Source organism: Cryptomeria japonica, chromosome 3 (genome assembly GCF_030272615.1).
Source record: "Cryptomeria japonica chromosome 3, Sugi_1.0, whole genome shotgun sequence".
Classification (NCBI taxonomy): Eukaryota; Viridiplantae; Streptophyta; class Pinopsida; order Cupressales; family Cupressaceae; genus Cryptomeria; species Cryptomeria japonica.
The window spans coordinates 642,723,480-642,730,998 of record NC_081407.1 but is presented as its reverse complement, the minus strand read 5'-3'; the positions used below and the strand labels follow the sequence as shown (position 1 = coordinate 642,730,998).

Here is a 7,519-nt window from a genome sequence, read left to right as displayed (position 1 = left end):
CTATTTCTCATTCATTGGCTAAATTTCTATTGTTTCTAAGCATGTGATCTAGCTAATTTTTAAAAGCAATCGAGGAATGGATAGTAAGAACCAACATATTGGAAATTCTATTACAAAATTTAGTAGTCTTTCATGGTTTAGAGTCCCAAATTATTTCAAGAGTCATAAGAAAATGTGGGAGACAAAAACTTATTAAAAAATTTAATCTTTGTTGAGCAAATTAAGTTAATTCTTGATTTAATTTGAATCCTGATAGCAATATCATAATTCATTCTTGTAAAGTATTTGTTCAAACTCTACTACATATGTTAATTTATTTTTCACATTCTAGGGTGGAGCCTTTGACATCCATTAACCTGTAAAATTTCATTAGTATCATTAGAAATTGATGTCTTAGTGAAAGTTATATATGACCAATAATATTGGACAGATGATAAGATTTTTAATTGACAAAATAACACTAGAGTAGTTCAACAAGCATAAATATATCCAAAATAGAAAGAGAACCAAATGAGTTTTAATATGACATGGTGTTTCTTTATTTTATGTTATAAATATTGTACAAATGCATCCAAATTAAAAGTCTATCTTGTTTGAGTACTTAATGCAAATTAAAATAACAAAAATAATTATTATTTAAATTTAAAAATTTAGCTTATATCTATCCATTTAAAAATCGAGTTCACTTGATCAAATATCGCAAAACCCTACTATTGGATAATCCAATATCTTTTACCCTCTTGTTTCCAAATTATAGAGATTGGGAAAGTGCTAATGGTCCATCAAAAAGTTGTGGTTTATACTTCCACACATTCCACACAAATTCCAACGAAATTGGAAAAACTCACGGGTCCCTAGCACATTACACGGTGAAAAGCAAAGACAATATTACACAGTGAAAGAGCGTACTGCACCACAAAAGGAAAAACAAGTGATGGAAAATGTTCGAAGAGCTCTAAAATACAATTTGCTAAATTTGCACAGTGAAAGAGCGTACTGCACAACAAAGGGAAAAATAAGTGATGGAGAATGTTCTAAATGGAATTTAAAAAACAATTTGCTTCATTAACTTTAACGGCAGTTTTCAGTTCCACAATAGTGTGGAGAAATTATTGGAACGGAAGGCGAATGCTTTCCTTAAGGAAACAGAGCATGATACAAAAGATGGCTATAGGGAATCATATAGCTGCAAAATTATAGCGTTCCCACTGAAGGAGAGCAATGAAGCGTAAGAGATCACTGCATATGGGTAACGAGGGAGAACACAAACAAAGAAGAATGCTGCACATTTTCTCAGTCCGCACACCTTACATTCAAGGCCAATGAAACCAGGTTTGTGCTTCCCTTTTGCTTAGCTATTTCACACCAAGATGATAACACATGCCAGATCTGATATTGTCTTGGATTCATAGCGTCTGAAAAACCTTTGTGATCTATTGTTTCTGTTTTGAAATGTTTCTTCAGAAAATACACAAGCCTTCAAATAAGGGATTTGTTTCAAGATCATGTGGGTGTATGAAGGATGCGTAAATTTTTCTTTTGTACTGTGTTGTAGGTTCTGATAGCGTTAAAGATCCATCCCTAGCGATGCGGTATAGCAGATCATAAAGAATAAGTCATGTGTGGATGGAAATCCAGGGCTAAATCAGGCCTGATTTGTGGCTACCTAGATGGAGCCTGAGTGTAATAAACTCATCATGGCCTCCATTAACAAGGCTAAATTCTATAACCACATCGGAGTAACCAGAACAGTTTCTGGATTGAAGTCGTTCGTCACTGTCTGGGACATACCCATACCCTTGTTTAAGATTTCCGTCCGCTGAGTGAATATTTGCATGGGAGGAAGTTTTGCCACAGTGTCTGTTAGATTTTAATAAAGTAATCACTGCTTAGGATGCCCTCAGATCGACTCCTAGAGTTGTTCTTCTTCTGTAAAGATTATGTGAAGGTTTTTGTATTTAAGCCACGAAAATATGATTAGAAACAGAGGGCCGAAAAAAATGTTTCTGAGGCACTGTTAAATTTCTGTTTAATCTTTTATTTTTGGTATGGTAAAGGTAAGAGAACAAGGGTATTGCTTTAGTCTGCGTCTACGTTTGATTTTAATTTATACTCTAAAGTCTTTTGGATTTTCTACTGATTTAGATGAAATGATTAGTTGCAGTGGATTTAATTTTACGTGATAAAAATTTAATTGACATCAAATTCATATGTTATTTCTTACATTTACTTAATCAATGGTTAAAAAGGTATTTTTAATCAATATTGTGAGTTTGTGCTCTTATTCAAGGTATGTTTGAAACCCATTGATTAAGGTGGTCTTTTGAATCAATATGGTGAGTTCGTGCTCTTACTTTCAAGATATGTTTGAAACCCAAAAAATTGTTGTATTTATCTTTTATTTTTTTCCTTAAAATTATATTAAGGATTATCTTTTTAGGATTACTAAAGTTTAAGGATGAATAATATCTTATATTTTTTATCAAATGGTATAATATTATTCTTTTTATTATGATTAAGGATGAACAAGAGATGCATTGCTTCAATTTCAAGCCTAAAGTGTAATGTTTTTGCAAACAGAGTAAAGTTGTAGTGTATTTATTTTTTTATTTGCAAGTTTTAGTGTAATTTATTAGCAATTAATCACATGTACTATCAATATGGAGGGCGAGAGCTATCAATTGATTTTTCAATTGAGTAATATGTGATTGCAAATTTAATGTAATACAAAAATGAAATACATAATCGTAAATGATAAAAATCATAACAATATTATGTAGAATTCTTGCATTATATAGAAACAAAATTAATAAACAATTAAATATTGAAGATTATTAAATGAAACAATTAATGATTTGTAAAAATTAAAAGTAAAATATTTTAACTATAGAAAATAAATATATCTTTGATAAATCGAAATCTTATTTCTTAAAGAATTAATTTCATGTTGATCAAAAAATTATCGAAAATGACATAAAAAATTGTCTTATGATAGTAGTCCATATATCTGTTGAACAAACTATAATTTTAATATGACTATTTGAAAATCTTAAAATTAGATAGTAAATTTAATATGTTGTAGCAAGTATTTGATATTTTATATAAGAATAGAAAATTCATATTAATTAGTTTTATTGTAATCAATTGGCATTTATATCATTTTCCATTCTAATTTGATTTCAACGTTTAAATTGATCAGAAACATTGATAAAAAATTTGTGATAAATCAAGAAAATATTTGAAAACAAAATAGAATGGACAATTTTATCTCAAAAATAATGATTTATAGGATCTAAATATTGTAAATAGAGGCAATCAACAATAGATTGTGATTTTGTTGCACATTTTTTATATTTCTCTACTATGGATTATACATCATATTAAGAATAACACTGATAATAAAAGTCACTTTTATTATATAAAGTTAAACAATATTTTTTATTAGAGTAAAATAGGTTTTACAAGGAGCCAAAACACAAACAAAAAAAGCCAGTGACAATGACAAACCAAATGCTAATCCACAATGGGCTAGTAGCAAAACAACAAAACCAAATAGGGTCCAATGACCCAAAAACTACATAATATTGTTCAACAGTTGGACATACTTAAAATTTTAATCTATAACATTAATATTAATTCTAGATAAGTCCTCCATAATGCTGACCTTCACTAGATTACTTTTGTCCCTACTGCTGATGTAAGTCGATAGTTGTAGAATGGCCTCAGTATTATTCTCCTGATTAAGAACCTTTCCTTCTTTCCTTTACCACAAACCAATATGGAGGGGGAGGCATGAGTATCTGAGGGGGAGACATTGAGGGATTGATATTTTTCATTTACTCTCTGAAGTTCCTCGGGGTTGTTTGTCATGGTTGTCCTCCTGACTATAATAACCGCTCTTAGGTTTTCATTGATCTTTTCCTTCACCATCTCCAGGTTCTTGATTTTCTCCTCATGGTCTATTTTTATGACCTTCACATCCATAACCAACTTCTTACTAAGGTCCAACAAATTATCTACATTATCCAAGGAAGGGGTATTCATAGTGCTCTATCTGGGACTCAAGTCACTAATTCTACATTTGAGCCTTGAAATCTTCGATACCACCCACTTGAAAAAGTTGTTCTATCCATCCACCACTAAGGATCCCATGTCCTTACCCACCGGGGTACCCTTTTCAACTTCAATTGGAATTTCAATTCAGATGTCCATGTCTTGTTAACCATCAAACCTTGGTAGCCCAGTATTATCTTCTTTGCCTTCATGTTTGTTCTTTATGGTAGCCATCTATTGTCTTGAGTGGGTGTTGGAAGAGGGGATTTCATTTAACCACATGACATAAATCTCTTCTCATTTTTTATTTCTTTGACCTAAGGAGCTCAAGGAAACATGATATTTTCCTTTCTTAACAAAGTCGAGGCTTAAGGAGTTAGGGATGAAGTCCACAAATGGGATATAGTCAGATTCCCCCTATCTGAGTTCTGCTTGTCAGTTTCATACCCATTACCTTGGGTAAACAATGTTAGCAAAACCAAATCCTAATATTTGATCCATAGAGGCATGTGAGACATTGATTGTTGAATAGTCATATCAAAGACTAGGGGCAAGTTACTCATTGGTATTTTTACTAAACAAAAAAAGTTGTAGTACAGACCCTTTTTGCCAAGCTTATGATATATCAAGTTTAGTCAATATGTTTGACAAATACCTAATGCCCTAGAAGAATGAGTGGGATAAGAGAGAAGGTGAGAGGTAGGGTTTATTCTTCTATTAGCAAGGATGGACATGTAGATGCATGCTAGCACACTGTTGTATGTTGTTATTGATGTGAAATCCTATGGTTTGATTAGGTCCAGATGTGATATACTGAGTGCTAGTGGAAGATAGGCATGTATGTGATGTCAATGGTCATTTGGTGATTTATTGAAATATTTGGCTTCTCAGAAGATGTGTTGTTGATGTTTCTTAGTGCTATTTTTGGGTTCGGCTTGATCTAAATATCGAGATTGTGTAACAATATTCTATTTTGGGTCTAGCATTGGTGATGTATGTAACGTGTTTACACGTTCAATGAAGAATGTTGTAATTTGTTCTAATTCTCATTCCTTCCCACCACCAAAATGTTTAGTATTGACCTATTTTAGATCTTTGTCTTGGCCGAATTGGAAGATTATGTTTTTTCATAAACAGTATATGTATGTGTATGATCTCAATGAGTTGGTGTGGCATTTTTGTGAATGGTTATTTATGTAGAAGATATGCAAGAATCAAGGAATCTAGTTGTTATTGTGAAGTGTGTTGTGGATAGATACAAGAGCCTGTTCTAATAGTATAGACTATGTTTCAGTGGTATATTTTCCTTCTTTCTTTCTTTAGTAGTGAGCCTCTCTAGGTAGTGAGCCCTCCAGCAGTGAGCCTTTCTAGGTAGTGAGACCTACTGGAGTGAGCATTTTGGCAATGAGCCATCCTTTATAAAACTCACCTTAATCGGTGTCACCTTAACTGTTGTTTTCATATTAAGAATTAGCATTCTCCATGGTTTTTCCCTTCTTGGATTTTCCACGTAAATCCTGGTGTTCATTATGTCTGAGTTATTTTGTGTATATTCTTTCATTTTATCTATGTCTTAATTAACTTTTCTATTTATTCTAAATCTATGAATAAAGTTTAAAGAAGATTTTCATTGTCAGCTAATTCACCCCCCTCTCAGTTGCCCAGATATTCAACAATTGGTATAAAGCTTAACCACTTGAGGTTAATCCTCATTTGATGGCACATAAATTATCTATCCCTATCTTTGAAGGATTTGATTATAGTTTCTAGAAAGTAAAGATGAGAGGTTATCTGGTATCTCTGAGTTACAATAGTTGGAAGGCGATGGAGACTAGGTATGTACAACTAAAATGGTCTTACAACTTCGGATGAGATTCAAGCCTATGAATAAAATGAAAATGCAAGGCATGCTATCTTCACCGCATTATCAAAAACTAACTTTACATAAGTTATTTCCATGATTACTGCTTATGAGGTTTGTTAGAAGTTAAAAGAAATCTATGAAGGAAATGAGAGAGTAAGTTGACAAAGAGGTTGACAGCTAAGTAAAGGTATGAAAAATTGAAGATGGAAGAAGGAGAAGATATAGTATGCTATTATGAGAAGGTTGATAGCACAATGAATGAAATCAAAGAACTCAGAGACACTTTAAATGATGAAGATGTAATTGAAAAAATATTGATTACTCTACTAATAAATTCTAGTGATAACAACTCAACTATTGAAGAAACCTATTATCCAAAGAAGTTCACTAGAGAGCAGTTGTTTGGTACTCTGACTACATTTGAAGTGAGAAAGTTTGGAAAAAACATCAACAAATCAAAGACAACATTCAGAGCAATCGAAGATGGTCCGGATGATGAAGATATCCCAAACAACATGGATGGAAACTTTGTGAGGAAATTGAAGAAAGGCATTGGAAAGTACAAAGCTATGTTACCCTTTAAATATTTTAGATGTGGAAAGATTGGTCACATAGATATTAGATGTTCGAAAAAAGGAAATTTCAATAAGAAACCCTATTATGTTAAGAATTATGCTGGCATTTTAGATGATGAATTTGATTAAGAAGGAATGTGATTATTTGTTTCTTGTAGAAAAGGATGCACCTAGATTTGATATTTCTAAGACTGTTGCTACTGCATTTCATGCTAGAAGAGATAATAATGAATGGTTGATTGATAGTGGATGCTAAAATCATATGACTCGTGATAAGAATAAGTTCATAAAGCTTGAAAAATATTATGGAGGTTCTATTAGGTTCAGAGATGATGAGACAACACAAATTGTTGGGATTGGTTCAATTACTTTTTATGGAAAGCATAACACTAACAATGTGTACTATGTGAAGGGTTTGCATCATAATCTTTTGAGTGTTGGATAGATGTGCGAAAATGGATATAGTGTTAGTTTTTTAGGATAATGGATGTGAGATCTGAAAGGAGTACGGAATGATTATTGCAACTGGAAGAAGGACAAATTGGAATATATATCAACTGGAAGGAGCTACAAGACACTGCTTGTTATCTCAACTTGATGACATTTGGTTATGGTATTAGACGGCTTGTAATATCAACTTTGTTAATCTAGTGCAAATCAGTTCAAGGAGTGTAGTAAGAGATTTACCAAGATTAACCAAACTAGATAAAAACATATACAATGAATGTCAAGTAGGAAAGTAGAAAAAGAGCACTTTAGAGAAAAGGAGTATTCGTCCACTGGATTACTAGATTTGTTATACACAGATGTATGTTGTCCGACCAGAACAAGGATCTTGCAAGGTGAAAGGTATTTCATGCTATTTATTGATGACTATTCTAGAATGACATGGGTTGCAGTTTTAACAGAGAAGTTTGACGCATTAGACAAAATCAAGATATTCAAAGAAAGAGTTGAGAATGAGGTTGATAGGAAAATAAAGAGTTTAAGGTTTGATAGAGGAGGATAATTTATTTATGAAGAGTTT

The 7,519-nt window shown here is 32.2% G+C and overlaps 1 long non-coding RNA gene across 1 annotated transcript; it reads left to right on the top strand.

Annotated features, from left to right (window-relative positions):
* Positions 1 to 1,002: 1,002 nt before the first annotated feature.
* Positions 1,003 to 2,082, top strand: LOC131050379 (uncharacterized). The gene is made up of 2 exons (XR_009106932.2): positions 1,003 to 1,332; positions 1,556 to 2,082. It is a non-coding gene; the product is annotated as an uncharacterized LOC131050379 (long non-coding RNA).
* Positions 2,083 to 7,519: the final 5,437 nt, after the last annotated feature.